This window comes from Aegilops tauschii, chromosome 4 (genome assembly GCF_002575655.3).
Source record: "Aegilops tauschii subsp. strangulata cultivar AL8/78 chromosome 4, Aet v6.0, whole genome shotgun sequence".
Lineage (NCBI taxonomy): Eukaryota > Viridiplantae > Streptophyta > Magnoliopsida > Poales > Poaceae > Aegilops > Aegilops tauschii.
Window position 1 is genome coordinate 380,493,357 of NC_053038.3, and position 16,284 is coordinate 380,509,640.

Here is a 16,284-nt window from a genome sequence, read left to right on the forward strand (position 1 = left end):
GCACGCCTCGCCGCTCTTACCGCGTCGAGCCTCCGCTGTCCTGATCGAGTCTCAAGGGTCGCGAACCCACACCACTCAACCCCCACTGCAGAGTATCACCGATCATCGCCGACCGGTGATGAGTTTCACGCTTCCATCAGACCACTGGGCTCCAGTCTGAATTACGTGTTGCTCGCTTTTTTCCCACCTACTGAATAGGCTTCGACCCCGTCGACTTACGCCGTAGCCCCTCAATCCAGCTCCACCTTCAACATGACTCCATGGTAGATGATCAGTCCACCCCTGCGCCTCATCGACTTCAAGCTCCGTGTATACACCACCTTGAATCAATCCCGCGCCATAGTCTTGTTGAAGCCGCACAAGCCTCGAGCATGTGCACCACGTGTTTCCACGCCCAGAAGTCGGTCACCATCAGCATCACGCCCCTATGTCGTCGTCGCTGATTCCACCACCGTCTTCTATACCAACTGACCCACGTCGATCCGTCAGACTGTCCAAGTCTGACCCAGCCGAACTTATCCGACTGTATGACACGCTCAAGGCTCCTAAATCGTCTTCCGCGAATTTCCATTCATCACATGATAATTCCATCTTAGCTGACATGACTTCCCGCAACGCCTTCAAGCATCCATGTTGTGCCAACAAAATTTCCACCCCTGTCTGTCATAACCCAAGGTGTTCAGTTCCATCGAACTTCTTCATCTCAAACCTAGTACCCGTTGGCTTCATGGTTCTTTGTATGACGGACCCTTGAAAAATTATCAGAGATTTCCACGCGATGCCCAAGTACACAACATGTGTACTACTAGTTAACTAGTTGGTCTTCACGTGATTCCTCCCTGCATTGGCCGCAATTGGGGATGCTAGTGCTGCTCTTGTGTCAAATCCGTACGCGAGTATTGCTCTGATGGATACGCTTTCCGCTGACTGATTGCCCGCCTATCCGCGTCATACATGAAGACTCGGTCTCCTTTTTTTCCCAAACAAATCTCCTAAGTCGATCGGCCCTGCACCGCAGCCCTGCCATGTAGCACGCTGCCACACGCACCAGCTAGCCCCGGTGGGCCAGCCCACATCGTGCGTCGCTTGTCTTGGCTTCAGGTGCGCCGCCTGTACGCTCGCCCGATGGATCAACACGATCAATCGCCGCACGTTTGCTGCCGCCGATGCTTTCGCCTCATGTCTGCATCTCGATCTGATTACTGCTCAAAGATCACAGCACGACCAATCCTGCCTCGATGGTAACTCGCCGACGATATTCATCCCGTACTACGATCGCTTCCGCAGATTTATGTCGATGCATCTTCTTCCTCTAGATCAACTCTCGCCGCCTCCGAACAACCTAGCTCATGATACCACTTGTTAAAATAAATCCGAGGCACTTCATCGATCATCCGAGGATCAAGCAATCACACGAGCACGACACCGAGATTTGTTAACGAGGTTCACCGATATGGCTACATCCCCGGGGCTTGACTACGGGCGCTCCTCCCCGTGACACCGTCACAATACCGCACACCGGCCACCCGGGCGCCGGCACACGCCGCCGGCTCCCCCTTGCGTGCCTGTGCTATTATGTTGGCATAGGTTATATCGTGTGTCTAGCCCCGCTATATATGAGAGGCCTAGGATACAAGTGTCCTACTTGGACACGACTCCATATCCTATCTAAACACAATACAACTATAAGTCCAACTATAACCTACCTTGTACATAATATTCGACACAACTCTAACAGCCACGAAATGTTGCAGCTGCTTCTCGCCGCCGCTGGTGTGTGCTGTTGCTGCTACTGCTCGCCGCTGTTGGTGTGTACTGCTGCTGTTGCTACTCCTCCCCGCTGCGTGCTGCTGTTGCTACTCCTCCCCGCTGCGTGCTGCTGTTGCTACTCCTCCCCGTTGCGTGCTGCTGGTGCGTCCTGCTGCTGCTTGCCGTCGGTGTATGCCGCTCGCCGATGCTCCTCCCCGGAATGCGCTGCTGCTGCTGCTCCTCCTCACCGTTGCGTGCTGCTACTGCTGCTGCTCGTCTCTACTCCTCCCCGCTGCGTGCTGCTACTGCTGCTGCTCGCCTCGTCATTGCGTGCTGCTGCTGCTCGCCACCGCTGGTGCGTGCTGTTGCTGCTTGCCGTCGGTGTGTGCTGCTCGCCGCTGCTCCTCCCCCGCAGCGTGCTGCTACTGCTGCTACTCCTCCCCACTGCGTGCTGCTACTGCTGCTGCTCGCCGTCGTCGGTGCATACTACTGCTGCTCCTCCCAGTTGCATGCCTCTGCTGCTGCTTGCCGCCAGCATGGTCACCATGGTTGCCACTCGCCGTAGAGGTGCATAGCAAGTGTTCGACGAAATGTATGAGCAAAATTTAAGTTTACTCTGTTATATACTCCCTCGGTTTCAAAATATAAGTTGCATTGGTTTCCGTGCAAGTCAACCATTTAAATGTTTGACCAAGATTATAGAATAAAATAGTAACATCTGCAATACATAATAGATAAAATATGAAACTACTTTTCATGATGGATCATATGATATAATTTTTGTATTGTGAATGTTGATATATTTTTCTAAAATTTGGTCAAACTTGCACTCGTTTGACTTTTTAAAAACAAATACACCTTATATAAAGGAACGGAGGGAGTATATGGGATCGGTTAGGTCCGGCCAAAACTAAGTGGAGTAAATATGTTCCACTAAGGTTTACTCCTCTATTTTCTAAGGGATAGGTTAGAAATGCCCTTAGTGGTAATTCGTTGTAAATCTCCATGTTTTCCAGTTTTTTTCTTTTTTGAAATTTGGGTTTTCCAGATCTACGAGGGGGGAGGGGGTAATGCCACACGTATGGGAGGCTTACAGGCTATCTACAGGTTGATTGGAAAGCAATGTCACGTGGATGATTGTAGTTGGATTTGAGGAGCAATGCTACACGCATAGGCAGTTTTTTACTGAATTTTATGGGGATGCTTAGCTGGGATAAATTGATTGGAAGAAAAGGTGATGAGGTCCCCACACCCCTTAAAAATCAAGGGGGTGGAGATTAGTTAACGAAGGAATCTCGTAAAGCCGCCGTATTACTCTGTTGGTCTAGAATTTTCCGGATTTGAGCCCCACCCCCTGAAATTCAGAAAGGGGGGGGGGGGGGGTTGCACTTCGCTCACTCATTTTCCTACCACGGGCTTCCTACGCTTCACGGATCAGTTGGACCGTTCGGGCCAGCTGTGTACACCGCCAGAGTAGACCACCTTCCAACGGGCTCTTAGTAGTATGGTTGCTCGTGACGACTCAAAGACAACCTTCTGTATTTGAGAGAGTAATTAAGTAATCATGGTTTACATGCAGCTGGCCCGAACTGTAAAATTCAGTAAATGAATCAACTTCTTAATACTGAGAAGTTGATTCATTGACACATGGCACTTCAGTACCTCCTGTACTTATTCTTCTTTTGCCTCAACCGTAAATAATAGTTTGCACACAATACATCAGATAAGAAAAATGAATAGATTATTAGCTAATTCGCATCAATTGTATCTAAATAAATATAAATATCCAAAGTACAAATTTTAATATCCAATAGTAACTGTCAAAACATAGAAGTTCCTATTTATACGAAAATGTTTTATCATGAGAGTGTTAGTGTGGATGGAACATATGCCCCTACAGTGCATACCAGAAGAAAAAAAACAGGGTCGTCACATAAAAAAAGCGGGGGAGTTGGAAAGTCTATTAAATCGAGTAAAATGTTGTATAGGACACTATGACTAGAGTATGCATCATGAAAGAATTAATTTTATTTTTAATCAAAAAATAATAATTTTATTTCTGAATATCATCAGCAACGAATCGTATTCGAACAAGATCTATGAGGCAAAGAACATGACTTCTTCTTTCTTCCATAAAGGGACAATGGATGAAGTTTCACCTGGTTGTTGTGGCCACACTTCTTGCGGCAGTTTGTAGCTCTAAGAGGCAGCCGAGCATAGCACCTGCAAGAGAATAGAGGTAATATCACCAGAGGTCATAGAACTTACGTTGGATGTTCAGTTTGGTGCTAAAATTTTGAAAATACGGATTTGTAGTCACCCAACTTGCGTTCTCGTGCAAATACGGTCACCTTATCCGTATCCGGACGTATCCTGCGCTTACGTGGCATGACTGAGACCATTTTATTTACAGAAACATCCCTGCTTTGTTTTTAGTTGCACAGAAGCCCCCTCATCAGCACATGTGGGTCACACTTGATAGAGAAATGAGAAAAAAAGGCCGAGCGCACGTCACGCTTGACAGAGAAAGAAACAAAAAGGGCCGTGTGAGGCTTGGACTCGCGATGCCATGCACGCGCATGTTGGGTTATGTAGTAATTTCAAAAAAATTCCTACGCACACACAGGATCATGGCGATGCATAGCAACGAGAGGGGAGAGTATTGTCCACGTACCCTCGTAGACCGAAAGCGGAAGCGTTAGCACAACGCGGTTGATGTAGTCGTACGTCTTCACGATCCGACTGATCAAGTACCGAACGCACGACACCTCCGAGTTCAGCACACGTTCAGCTCGATGACGTCCCTCGAACTCCGATCCAGCCGAGCTTTGAGGGCGAGTTTCGTCAGCACGATGGCGTGGTGACCATGATGATGTTCTACCGACGCAGGGCTTCGCCTAAGCACCGCTACGATATTATCGAGGTGGATTCTGGTGGAGGGGGGCACCGCACACGGCTAAGAGATCAATGATCAATTGTTGTGTCTATGGGGTGCCCCCTGCCCCCGTATATAAAGGAGCAAGGGGGGAGAGGCGGCCGGCCAGGAGGAGTCCTACTCCCACCGGGAGTAGGACTCCCTCCCTTCCTTGTTGGATTAGGAGAAGGGGGAAAGGAGGAGGGAGAGAAGAAGGAAAGGGGGCGCCGCCCCCCCCCCCTCCTTGTCCAATTCGGACTAGAGGGGAAGGGGGGCGCGGCCTGCCCTGGCCGCCCCTCCTCTTCTCCACTAAGGCCCATGTAGGCCCATTAAACCCCCGGGGGGTTCCGGTAACCCCCGGTACTCCGGTATATATCCGATAACAACCGGAACCATTCCAATGTCCGAATATAGTCGTCCAATATATCAATCTTCATGTCTCGACCATTTCAAGACTCCTCGTCATGTCCGTGATCACATCCGGGACTCCGAACTACCTTCGGTACATCAAAACATATAAACTCATAATATAACTGTCATCGAAACTTTAAGCGTGCGGACCCTACGGGTTCGAGAACTATGTAGACATGACTGAGACACGTCTCCGGACAATAACCAATAGCGGAACCTGGATGCTCATATTGGCTCCCACATATTCTACGAAGATCTTTATCGGTCAAACCGCATAACAACATATGTTGTTCCCTTTGTCATCGGTATGTTACTTGCCCGAGATTCGATCGTCGGTATCTCAATACCTAGTTCAATCTCGTTACCGGCAAGTCTCTTTACTCGTTCTGTAATACATCATCCTGCAACTAACTCATTAGTTGCAATGCTTGCAAGGCTTATTGTGATGTGCATTACCGAGTGGGCCCAGAGATACCTCTCTGACAATTGGAGTGACAAATCCTAATCTCGAAATACGCCAACCCAACAAGTACCTTTGGAGACACCTGTAGAGCACCTTTATAATCACCCAGTTACGTTGTGACATTTGGTAGCACACAAAGTGTTCCTCCGGTAAACGGGAGTTGCATAATCTCATAGTCATAGGAACATGTATAAGTCATGAAGAAAGCAATAGCAGAATACTCAACGATCGTGTGCTAAGCTAACGGAATGGGTCAAGTCAATCACATCATTCTCCTAATGATGTGATCCCGTTAATCAAATGACAACTCATGTCAATGGCTAGGAAACATAACCATCTTTGATCAACGAGCTAGTCAAGTAGAGGCATACTAGTGACACTCTGTTTGTCTATGTATTCACACAAGTATTATGTTTCCGGTTAATACAATTCTAGCATGAATAATAAACATTTATCATGATATAAGGAAATAAATAATAACTTTATTATTGCCTCTAGGGCATATTTCCTTCAGTCTCCCACTTGCACTAGAGTCAATAATCTAGATTACACAGTAATGATTCTAACACCCATGGAGCCTTGGTGCTGATCATGTTTTACTCGTGGAAGAGGCTTAGTCAATGGGTCTGCAACATTCAGATCCGTATGTATCTTGCAAATTTCTATGTCTCCCACCTGGACTAGATCCCGGATGGAATTGAAGCGTCTCTTGATGTGCTTGGTTCTCTTGTGAAATCTGGATTCCTTTGCCAAGGCAATTGCACCAGTATTGTCACAAAAGATTTTCATTGGACCCGATGCACTAGGTATGACACCTATCGGATATGAACTCCTTCATCCAGACTCCTTCATTTGCTGCTTCTGAAGCAGCTATGTACTCTGCTTCACACGTAGATCCCGCCACAACGCTTTGTTTAGAACTGCACCAACTGACAGCTCCACCGTTCAATGTAAACACGTATCCGGTTTGCGATTTAGAATCATCCGGATCAGTGTCAAAGCTTGCATCGACGTAACCATTTATGACAAGCTCTTTTTCACCTCCATAAACGAGAAACATATCCTTAGTCCTTTTCAGGTATTTCAGGATGTTCTTGACCGTTGTCCAGTGATCCACTCCTGGATTACTTTGGTACCTCCCTGCTAAACTTATAGCAAGGCACACATCAGGTCTGGTACATAGCATTGCATACATGATAGAGCCTATGGCTGAAGCATAGGGAACATCTTTCATCTTCTCTCTATCTTCTGCAGTGGTCGGGCATTGAGTCTTACTCAACTTCACACCTTGTAACACAGGCAAGAACCCTTTCTTTGCTTGATCCATTTTGAACTTCTTCAAAACTTTGTCAAGGTATGTGCTTTGTGAAAGTCCAATTATGCGTCTTGATCTATCTCTATAGATCTTGATGCCCAATATATAAGCAGCTTCACCGAGGTCCTTCATTGAAAAACTCTTATTCAAGTATCCCTTTATGCTATCCAGAAATTCTATATCATTTTCAATCAGTAATATGTCATCCACATATAATATCAGAAATGCTACAGAGCTCCCACTCACTTTCTTGTAAATACAGGCTTCTCCAAAAGTCTGTATAAAACCAAATGCTTTGATCACACTATCAAAGTGTTTATTCCAACTCCGAGAGGCTTGCACCAGTCCATAAATGGATCGCTGGAGCTTGCACACTTTGTTAGCTCCTTTTGGATCGATAAAACCTTCCGGTTGCATCATATACAACTCTTCTTCCAGAAATCCATTCAGGAATGCAGTTTTGACATCCATTTGCCAAATTTCATAATCATAAAATGCGGCAATTGCTAACATGATTCGGACAGACTTAAGCATCGCTATGGGTGAGAAAGTCTCATCGTAGTCAATCCCTTGAACTTGTCGAAAACCTTTCGCAACAAGTCGAGCTTTATAGACAGTAACATTACCGTCAGCGTCAGTCTTCTTCTTGAAGATCCATTTATTCTCAATGGCTTGCCAATCATCGGGCAAGTCAACCAAAGTCCACACTTTGTTCTCATACATGGATCCCATCTCAGATTTCATGGCCTCAAGCCATTTTGCGGAATCTGGGCTCACCATCGCTTCTTCATAGTTTGTAGGTTCGTCATGGTCTAGTAACATAACCTCCAGAACAGGATTACCGTACCACTCTAGTGCGGATCTTACTCTGGTTGACCTACGAGGTTCAGTAACAACTTGATCTGAAGTTTCATGATCATCATCATTAACTTCCTCACTAATTGGTGTAGGTGTCACAGGAACCGGTTTCTGTGATGAACTACTTTCCAATAAGGGATCAGGTACAGTTACCTCATCAAGTTCTACTTTCCTCCCACTCACTTCTTTCGAGAGAAACTCCTTCTCTAGAAAGATTCCAAATTTAGCAACAAAAGTCTTGCCTTCGGATCTGTGATAGAAGGTGTACCCAACAGTCTCTTTTGGGTATCCTATGAAGACACATTTTTCCGATTTGGGTTCGAGCTTATCAGGTTGAAGCTTTTTCACATAAGCATCGCAGCCCCAAACTTTAAGAAACGACAACTTTGGTTTCTTGCCAAACCACAGTTCATAAGGCGTCGTCTCAATGGATTTCGATGGTGCCCTATTTAACGTGAATGCAGACGTCTCTAAAGCATAACCCCAAAACGATAGCGGTAAATCAGTAAGAGACATCATAGATCGCACCATATCTAGTAAAGTACGATTACGACGTTCGGACACACCATTACGCTGTGGTATTCCGGGTGGCGTGAGTTGTGAAACTATTCCGCATTGTTTCAAATGAAGACCAAACTCGTAACTCAAATATTCTCCTCCACGATCAGATCGTAGAAACTTTATTTTCTTGTTACGATGATTTTCAACATCACTCTGAAATTCTTTGAACTTTTCAAATGTTTCACACTTATGTTTCATTAAGTAGATATACCCATATCTGCTTAAATCGTGTGTGAAGGTGAGAAAATAACGATACCCGCCGCGAGCCTCAATATTCATCGGACCACATACATCTGTATGTATGATTTCCAACAAATCTATTGCTCGCTCCATAGTTCCGGAGAACGGCGTTTTAGTCATCTTGCCCATGAGGCACGGTTCGCAAGTACCAAGTGATTCATAATCAAGTGGTTCCAAAAGTCCATCAGTATGGAGTTTCTTCATGCGCTTTACACCGATATGACCTAAACGGCAGTGCCACAAATAAGTTGCACTATCATTATCAACTCTGCATCTTTTGGCTTCAATATTATGAATATGTGTATCACTACTATCGAGATTCAACAAAAATAGACCACTCTTCAAGGGTGCATGACCATAAAAGATATTACTCATATAAATAGAACAACCATTATTCTCTGATTTAAATGAATAACCGTCTCGCATCAAACAAGATCCAGATATAATGTTCATGCTCAACGCTGGCACCAAATAACAATTATTCAGGTCTAAAAACTAATCCCGAAGGTAGATGTAGAGGTAGCGTGCCGACTGCGATCACATCGACTTTGGAACCATTTCCCACGCGCATCGTCACCTCGTCCTTAGCCAATCTTCGCTTAATCCGTAGTCCCTGTTTCGAGTTGCAAATATTAGCAACAGAACCAGTATCAAATACCCAGGTGCTACTGCGAGCATTAGCAAGGTACACATCAATAACATGTATATCACATATACCTTTGTTCACCTTGCCATCCTTCTTATCCGCCAAATACTTGGGGCAGTTCCGCTTCCAGTGACCAGTCTGTTTGCAGTAGAAGCACTCAGTCTCAGGCTTAGGTCCAGACTTGGGTTTCTTCTCCTGAGCAGCAACTTGTTTGCTGTTCTTCTTGAAGTTCCCCTTCTTCTTCCCTTTGTCCTTTCTCTTGAAACTGGTGGTCTTGTTGACCATCAACACTTGATGCTCCTTCTTGATTTCTACCTCCGCAGCCTTTAGCATTGCGAAGAGCTCGGGAATTGTCTTATCCATTCCTTGCATGTTATAGTTCATCACGAAGCTCTTGTAGCTTGGTGGCAGTGATTGAAGAATTCTGTCAATGACGCTATCATCCAGAAGATTAACTCCCAGTTGAATCAAGTGATTGTTATACCCAGACATTTTGAGTATATGCTCACTGAGAACTATTCTCCTCCATCTTACAGCTATAGAACTTATTACAGACTTCATATCTCTCAATCCTGGCATTTGCTTGAAATATTAACTTCAACTCCTGGAACATCTCATATGCTCCATGACGTTCAAAACGTCGTTGAAGTCCCGGTTCTAAGCCATAAAGCATGGCACACTGAACTATCGAGTAGTCATCAGCTTTGCTCTGCCAGACGTTCATAACATTTGGTGTTGCTCCTGCAGCAGGTCTGGAACCTAGCGGTGCTTCCAGGACGTAATTCTTCTGTGCAGCAATGAGGATAATCCTCAAGTTACGGACCCAGTCCGTGTAATTGCTACCATCATCTTTCAACTTTGCTTTCTCAAGGAACGCATTAAAATTCAACGGAACAACAGCACGGGCCATCTATCTACAATCAACATAGACAAGCAAAATACTATCAGGTACTAAGTTCATGATAAATTTAAGTTCAATTAATCATATTACTTAAGAACTCCCACTTAGATAGACATCCCTCTAATCCTCTAAGTGATCACGTGATCCAAATCAACTAAACCATGTCCGATCATCACGTGAGATGGAGTAGTTTCAATGGTGAACATCACTATGTTGATCATATCTACTATATGATTCACGCTCGACCTTTCGGTCTCAGTGTTCCGGGTGTGATAGGCTCGTCAAGTTTAACCTAAGTATTCCGCGTGTGCAATTGTTTTGCACCCGTTGTATTTGAACGTAGAGCCTATCACACCCGATCATCAAGTGGTGTCTCAGCACGAAGAACTTTCGCAACGGTGCATACTCAGGGAGAACACTTATACCTTGATAATTTAGTGAGAGATCATCTTATAATGCTACCGTCAATCAAAGCAAGATAAGATGCATAAAAGATAAACATCACATGCAATCAATATAAGTGATATGATATGGCCATCATCTTCTTGTGCTTGTGATCTCCATCTCCGAAGCACCGTTATGATCACCATCGTCACCAGCGCGACACCTTGATCTCCATTGTAGCATCGTTGTCGTCTCGCCAACTTATGCTTCTACGACTATCGCTACCGCTTAGTGATAAAGTAAAGCATTACAGGGCGTTTGCATTGCATACAATAAAGCGACAACCATATGGCTCCTGCTAGTTGCCGATAACTCGGTTACAAAACATGATCATCTCATACAATAAAATTTAGCATCATGCCTTGACCATATCACATCACAACATGCCCTGCAAACCTATGCATCAAAACCACAACGATAGTTTGTCAAGTTGGTGTTGTTTTAACCTTCGCAAGGACCAGGCGTAGCCACACTCGGTTCAACTAAAGTTGGAGAAACTGACACCCGCTAGTCACCTGTGTGCATAGCACGGCGGTAAAACCAGTCTCGCGTAAGCGTACGCGTAATGTCGATCCGGGCCGCTTCATCCAACAATACCGCCGAACCAAAGTATGACATGCTGGTAAGCAGTATGACTTGTATCGCCCACAACTCACTTGTGTTCTACTCGTGCATATGACATCTACGCATAAAACCTGGCTCGAATGCCACTGTTGGGTTATGTAGTAATTTCAAAAAAATTCCTACGCACACACAGGATCATGGTGATGCATAGCAACGAGAGGGGAGAGTATTGTCCACGTACCCTCATAGACCAAAAGCGGAAGCGTTAGCACAACGCGGTTGATGTAGTCGTACGTCTTCACGATCCGACCGATCAAGTACCGAACGCACGGCACCTCCGAGTTCAGCACACGTTCAGCTCGATGACGTCCCTCGAACTCCGATCCAGCCGAGCTTTGAGGAAGAGTTTCGTTAGCACGACGGCGTGGTGACCATGATGATGTTCTACAGACGCAGGGCTTCGCCTAAGCACCGCTACGATATTATCGAGGTGGATTCTGGTGGAGGGGGGCACCGCACACGGCTAAGAGATCAATGATCAATTGTTGTGTCTATGGGGTGCCCCTGCCCCCGTATATAAAGGAGCAAGGGGGGAGAGGCGGCCGGCAAGGAGGAGGCGCGCCAGGAGGAGTCCTACTCCCACCGGGAGTAGGACTCCCTCCCTTCCTTGTTGGATTAGGAGAAGGGGGGAAGGAGGAGGGAGAGAAGAAGGAAAGGGGGGCGCCCCCCCCCCTCCTTGTCCAATTCGGACTAGAGGGGGAGGGGGCGCGCGGCCTGCCCTGGCCGCCCCTCCTCTTCTCCACTAAGGCCCATGTAGGCCCATTAAACCCCCGGGGGGGTTCCGGTAACCCCCGGTACTCCGGTATATATCCGATAACCCCCGGAACCATTCCGGTGTCCGAATATAGTCGTCCAATATATCAATCTTCATGTCTCGACCATTTTGAGACTCCTCATCATGTCCGTGATCACATCCGGGACTCTGAACTACCTTCGGTACATCAAAACATATAAACTCATAATATAATTATCATCGAAACTTTAAGCGTGCGGACCCTACGGGTTCGAGAACTATGTAGACATGACCGAGACACGTCTCCGGCCAATAACCAATAGCGGAACCTGGATGCTCATATTGGCTCCCACATATTCTACGAAGATCTTTATTGGTCAAACCGCATAACAACATACGTTGTTCCCTTTGTCATCGGTATGTTACTTGCCCGAGATTCGATCGTCCGTATCTCAATACCTAGTTCAATCTCGTTACCGGCAAGTCTCTTTACTCGTTCTGTAATACATCATCCCGCAACTAACTCATTAGTTGCAATGCTTGCAAGGCTTATTGTGATGTGCATTACCGAGTGGGCCCAGAGATACCTTTCCGACAATTGGAGTGACAAATCATAATCTCGAAATACGCCAACCCAACAAGTACCTTTGGAGACACCTGTAGAGCACCTTTATAATCACCCAGTTACGTTGTGACGTTTGGTAGCACACAAAGTGTTCCTCCGGTAAACGGGAGTTGCATAATCTCATAGTCATAGGAACATGTATAAGTCATGAAGAAAGCAATAGCAGAATACTCAACGATCGTGTGCTAAGCTAACGGAATGGGTCAAGTCAATGACATCATTCTCCTAATGATGTGATCCCGTTAATCAAGTGACAACTCATGTCAATGGCTAGGAAACATAACCATCTTTGATCAACGAGCTAGTCAAGTAGAGGCATACTAGTGACACTCTGTTTGTCTATGTATTCACACAAGTATTATGTTTCCGGTTAATACAATTCTAGCATGAATAATAAACATTTATCATGATATAAGGAAATAAATAATAACTTTATTATTGCCTCTAGGGCATATTTCCTTCAGCGCATGGCTTGAGCAAACCATTGTACTAAGCACGTCTTTAAACAAATACACCTTATTTCACTTTATAATGTAAGCAGGATCAGCTGATATTTTCACAAACTTGCAAGCTGGGGTCACCTACTGGATGCGCAGTACTAACCACTGGGACATGCTCAAGCTTTGTTCTTTTGTAGTTTCAATTTATATATTTTAATGCCAAAAAAATTTGAATTCAAAATCCATTTGAATAAATTATGGCGAAAAAATCTGCTCATCCTCGAGTAGTCGTCGTTGCCAACATATAAAATTCTAGGTTTCTCATTAGACACATGAACAAGTATGGATTCCAAAATGAAAAAAAAACTCGCTCACGCTCGAAATGGTTGAAAATTCTTTCAGATAAACCAACAAATTTTTTGTTTGAATTCAAATAATTTAAAATTTAGAAGTCTAGATAAATAAAATATAACGCATAATGATATATCATTTTATCCTGATGTTTGTCCATTAATTAGCTTGCAACTGGCCCAGGTTTGAATCTTGTGAGGTTATATTTTTGCCACAAAAACATATTTCGGTACAAAAATAATCAAAATGTTTGTGCCTCGTGATTTGAATTCTAGACCTAGAGGTGTGAAGAAAACTATTCTACCGCAACGTTACAAAATTGGATTTTAATTTTAAGTGATCCAAGTCCATTTTGACAGCGGAGTTCAAACCAACCATAAACAATTTGAGCGGAATGAAAAAAATTGCGCACCCTCTAAATTCATTTAGATAACTTGATATTAGAGCAAGCTTATTGCTAACATCATTGTTCTCTTTGTATATTCTTGAATTTATGGTTATCTCGGCTAAAAAAAGAATTTATTTGTTGCAAAAAAATAAAAGAAAAATAATTTGTTTGTCGGGTTGAACAATATAACAACATATGTATCTCAATACTAGACATCAAATGACGTCCAGTGTGGTGGTTAAAACGTGACACTGGATTGAAGAGGTTGCTGGTTTGAATCCAAACGGCACGATTAATTTTTAAATCTTTGAATCTTTCTCACGTCCACTGGCAGGTGAGTTCCTTATAGGTCCGACTGCCAAATGGGACCCACCGACTTAATTATCAGAACTTATTACGTGCGAATGAATTATACAGCCGCAATTATGAAAAAGCTGGGGGTGTTTCTATAAAATGGACGTTACACATGTCACACCTAACGCCTCCTCCACCAACAGTCGTTGACAGTGGGGCCATGCATGCGTGGCACGCCATGCAAGCGGCGGATACGCCCGCGTACATGTTTGGTGACCGTATTTACTCCATAACGCAAGTTGGATGACCACAAATCCGTATTTTTGAAGTTCTAGCACCAAACTGAACATAAAAACCAAGTTCTGTGACTCCGGTTGATATTACCTCAAGAGAATAGTGACAAAATGCTAATTAGGACAATCACATCCCTATGATACGCAAAGACCACGATGGAACCTCCTTCTAGAAGAAGAAAAAGGTTGACAATCGCTCCTACATAGTTGCATTGCATCACATCTACACTTATCTCTTAGGGTACACATCACCAACTTACTTGTCAAGAGCTAAATCATGTACACAAACACAACAATTAGGAAATGGTGTGATGGGATAGACAATGCCTACTTTTATCACATGTAATGATCGATGCGAGTCACATGTAATCATGTACACACACAGGCAATTATGTGAAGAACAGCTAAATAAGTCGGGGCTTACACACCAGGAAGGCCTTGGCGAAGGTCTTTTTTTTTTCATGAGAGGTTTTATTAACGTTAGTGGTGGCCAATCGACGAGTTTTTGGGAAGATATTTGGTTAGTTGACACTTCATTAGCTCTTCAATATCTGATCCTTTATAATATTATAGTTAGGAAGGAGGCCACGGTGGCAGCTGTCTTGGGGTTAATTAGCCCATTGAATAGTTAATTTAGCAGAGCCTTACTCAGTGACAAATGAACTGGCTGGATCCATTTGGTTAGTACGTTGGTGTCGATCAATTTAATTGAGATGTCTGTATCGTTACAGTGGAGGTTGACTAACAATGGTGTCTTCCCCGATGTATGCGGATTTTATAAATTCTGGGTCTATTTTTCGCACAACACATCTGAAAAAACAGAAGTTCTAATATCAAAGTTTTCATGTGATTCTTACAGAGGGAGTTAGTTCTTACAAAAGATAATTTTGCAAAACATAATTGACCGCGTAGCACAAAATGTTCATTTTGCGATTAATAGAAAACAATTCATCATTTATTCATTTCATATCCGTTTGCTACATTGATTTGGTGCATGATTCATGTTACTTTCAATTTATCACGACCAACAAGTATACCAAATTGGTTTGGTAATTGGTTAGGTGGTATTCACCACTGAAGGGTCAAATCCGTGTGGGAGTTTGTGTCCTTCATTGGGCAATTTGTATTTGCCAGAATAATTGTGTATTTAACCAAGCATCTATTCCAAAAAAAATGTAGGTTACCTACAGAGCCATGCATCGCATCAATCTGTATGTGATCATCACTGCAGCCTGTAGACGTGGGAGGGCTTATGGCCTTCGGGTCCAGACATTTTGAAACGGTCATGAGTTTTGTTCAACCAGTTTGGCTGGCGTGCTAGTACCCGACTATGTGGATGAGCTATGTAATTTTGCTTCCGACTGGACTTGTCATGTTTTGCTATAAGCATTTTGGTACCAGCTATCGAGTGGGATTTGCACTTCGCTCACTCATTTTCCTAGCACGGGCTTCCTATGCTTCACGGATCAGTTGGACCGTTCGTGCCAGCTGTGTGCACCGCCAGAGTAGACCACCTTCCAACGGGCTCTTAGTAGTATGGTTGCTCGTGACGACTCAAAGACAACCTTCTGTATTTGAGAGAGTAATTATGTAATCATGGTTTACACCCAGCGGGACGTTACAACGAGGTAATTAAACAGGACATGAACTGTGAATCTCAGATGATATGACTATATGAGTAGTGAGAAGTTGATTCATTGACACATGGCACTTTAGTACCTCCTGTACTTGTTCTTCTTTGGCCTCAACTGTAAATAATAGTTTGCACACAATACATCAGATAAGAAAAATGAATAGATTATTCGCTAATTCGCATCAATTGTATCTAAATAAATATAAATATCCAACAGTAACTAAATAAATATAAATATTCAATAGTTACTGTCAAAACCTAGAAGTTCCTATTTATGCGAAAATGTTTTGTCATGAGAGTGTTAATGTGGATGGAACATATGCCCCTACAGTGCATATTAGAAGAAAAAAATCAGGGTCGTCACATAAAAAAAAGCGGGGGAGTTGGAAAGTCTGTTAAAT

At 44.1% G+C, this 16,284-nt stretch overlaps 1 protein-coding gene across 1 annotated transcript in view; it reads right to left on the reverse strand.

Moving 5' to 3' along the window:
• The window catches only part of LOC109747021 (ubiquitin-ribosomal protein eL40 fusion protein), a 242,586-nt gene that overhangs the window by 223,597 nt on the left and 2,705 nt on the right, over positions 1 to 16,284 (reverse strand). The window lies entirely within an intron of this gene.